At 39.7% G+C, this 2,808-nt stretch overlaps 1 pseudogene; it reads left to right on the top strand.

The window, feature by feature from the left end:
* Positions 1-1,550: 1,550 nt before the first annotated feature.
* LOC104482714 (actin, cytoplasmic 1 pseudogene) lies at positions 1,551-2,248 on the top strand (annotated as a pseudogene).
* The last annotated feature ends 560 nt before the right edge of the window (positions 2,249-2,808 follow it).

The following is a 2,808-nucleotide window of genomic DNA, read 5'->3' as shown; positions in this document are numbered from 1 at the left end:
GCAAGATTAAATAGGGCTTCCAGTGTAATGCATATAACAACCTCTTAAATTATTAGGACACCTGTTGTCATTAATATAGAAGCATGCATGAAAACAAGTGCCACACACTGAAATATATGTACATAAATATTAAGAGGATTACAGAAATTGCTAAAATGTATAGAGTGGCATTTAACACAAACATGTCTGGAATCTAAGCAGAATGGAAAAAACATATACAGAGCTGATCCTTTGCTAGATGATATTTTTTTTTTTAGTAGTTCAGCTGGAGTATAACCATCTCTGTACAAGTTGTTCATTTGCTTACACTTAAAATTTCTGTTTAATATATATCTTTCTTTGGAATCTGTCTCTAATTCACAACCACCTTCATTTAGTAGCTAGCACTTATGCTAGGTGAGCTGCAGGAAAAAGTCATTAAATTTAATAGAAGCCACCCTTGCTTTGAAGCTGCCCTGGATTTAGAGAAGCAATTAAACTCTAGCAGCCAAGGATTCAAACTGAAGTTATATAGTGATTTATCTTTTTTTTTAAAGGAAATTTTCTCTGTAAATGGATTTGGATTGTCAGGTCTGATTGGATTCAAAGCTATAGAAATGTGGTTCTTTGGGAAATTTCTTGAAGCAAAATTAAAAAAAAAATCCAAACGGAGTTCCTCCTGAAATGGGGAATAGTTGTGAAGACCTAGGATATTTTTAATCCTCCTGAACAAACTTCCAAAAAAAAGAGTTGGTTCTTCTCAGCAAAGTACTGAATGGAAAAGGGAAACATGGAAGGAAGACATCTGCATGCCTGTCTATTTGCAAGCAGGTCAACTTGTCAGCAGCCTAGGATATAGATACATCAGGGGAAGGAATTTCTTTGCACTAGAAGGTATTACAAGCCTTGTTTAAAGCTGTGAGGGTTTTTTAAACCAGCAAGAGGCAGAAATTACTATTTCACTTTTGTGATTTTACAAAAAAAAAATAGTCTTTAATTAAAAAGGACAGGAAAAGAAATAGATTCCAGAACGCTCTAATCAGTGCCAAACATAGTTCTAACTATTTAAAAATATTTTTAGGAGTTTCCTATAAAGTATTAGAAAGGATTCAGTTGAAAAAGTTCTACTTCCAATGCAGACGTTATACAGGAAAGCAAACTGGTAATTCAATTAATGCTTACAGAGAAGGAAAATTGTCCTAATCTTTACCAACTCTTGTAAATATTTGTAGAGTCTTAGCTAAGCCAGAGGCACATGTGAAAAATTTAATTTTTGCCATATTACTTATTGGCCATGACCTGTGGATCAGATTCAGTGAACTGATAGTCCTCTGGCTGGAGTCATGGCTACACTGGCCACATCCAGGGAAGTGCCTGGCATCAGGTACCTTGCTGGGAAAAGGTATTATTGTATCACTGGCCATTGTGAGGTAGTTAGGGGCAGACATGTTGCTATCAGCAAGCTGTACAACCCGGAAAATACGTCCCTAGCAATGGTGACCAGCTTGTAAAAGGGGAACAGGCAAACAGTGTCAGGGAGCCACTCTGGGAAGCCATCAACTCTGCAAAGAATGTTTAACCCCAACGTTTTGGATATCCCAGCTGTAATCTTTGAGAATGGGTCTGGGTTATTCAAAGCAAGTATTGCAGGTGACAGTGGCCCAAGGTCTGTTTTTATAGTAATTGTTGGTCGCTCAAAAAGTCAAAGCTACAATGCTAGGAGCTGGACAAAAAGAATGCTACATTGGAGAAGAAGTGCAGTCCAAAAGAGAGGTCCTGTCTTTGAATTATCCAATTGACCATGGCATAGTTACGTCCTGGGATGATATGGAAAAGATCTGGAGACGTCTATAAGCATGAGATGAGAATCAAAGCCAGTGAAAGGCCAGTGCTGCTGACTGAACCCCCTCTCAATCTTCTGCAGAATCGGAAAAAAAAAATTATGGAGATCACGTTTGAAGGCTTCATGGTGCCGGCTATGTATTTTGCAGTCCAGGCAACTCTGACACTCTATCCATTGGCCTATATTACTGGAATAGTCAGGAACAGCAGGGATGGTGTTACCCACACTGTCCCCATATATGAAGGATACTGTTTACCCCATGCTGACTCGAGGCTGGATATTGCTGACCAGGACATCACCAAATATTTTATGAAGCTTCTTTTGGAGAGTGGACACACTTTTGTTAGTGTAGCTGAACAAATATGGGTCACTGTGAGCGATTACAAGAATTTGGGGGCAAATGCCATTCACTGGAAATCCTTTTAAGGAGAATGTTAGACCAAGTGAATGGCTTGCTACAACACATGAGCAAGAAACCCTGCTGAGAGTTGACTGACCTAAACAGTGCTACAATTGTTTGTGCGTTTATTGGCTGACAAAACCTGCATGAAAATAAAATATTAAAAACATTGGTAATTAGGGCCTCTAGTCATCTATTGTTTATCATCTCCAAGAGTAGCACTGCATGTTTCTACTTCCCTTGTTTCACAGCCTGGAGCCTTAATTGTGTGTTCTCTTCCAACCCTCTATTTTGTGGCCAGGAGCTTGAGCTGTAACAAGGTGGCAATGATGCTCAAGGGAGCAAGCCGGTCACCACATAGCAGAGAGAGGGACCGAAGCTATTTATGCAGGAGACTTTGAAGAAGGTAGAAGACCTGAAGACCCTGCTGAAGAGGTAGATTGGAACATAGCACAGGAGCTATGTTCTCTCCTGCCTTCTGTTGCAGATGTGGATGCAGGTGATGGCTTTGCAGATTCTCAGTAGGATCTTAATATGGACCTTCGGAGGATACACATGGGTGACTTTTCACTTACTTTGAGAGCTG

Source organism: Chlamydotis macqueenii, chromosome 1 (genome assembly GCF_036417535.1).
Source record: "Chlamydotis macqueenii isolate bChlMac1 chromosome 1, bChlMac1.mat, whole genome shotgun sequence".
Lineage (NCBI taxonomy): Eukaryota > Metazoa > Chordata > Aves > Otidiformes > Otididae > Chlamydotis > Chlamydotis macqueenii.
This window is presented reverse-complemented; position numbering and strand designations above follow the sequence as displayed.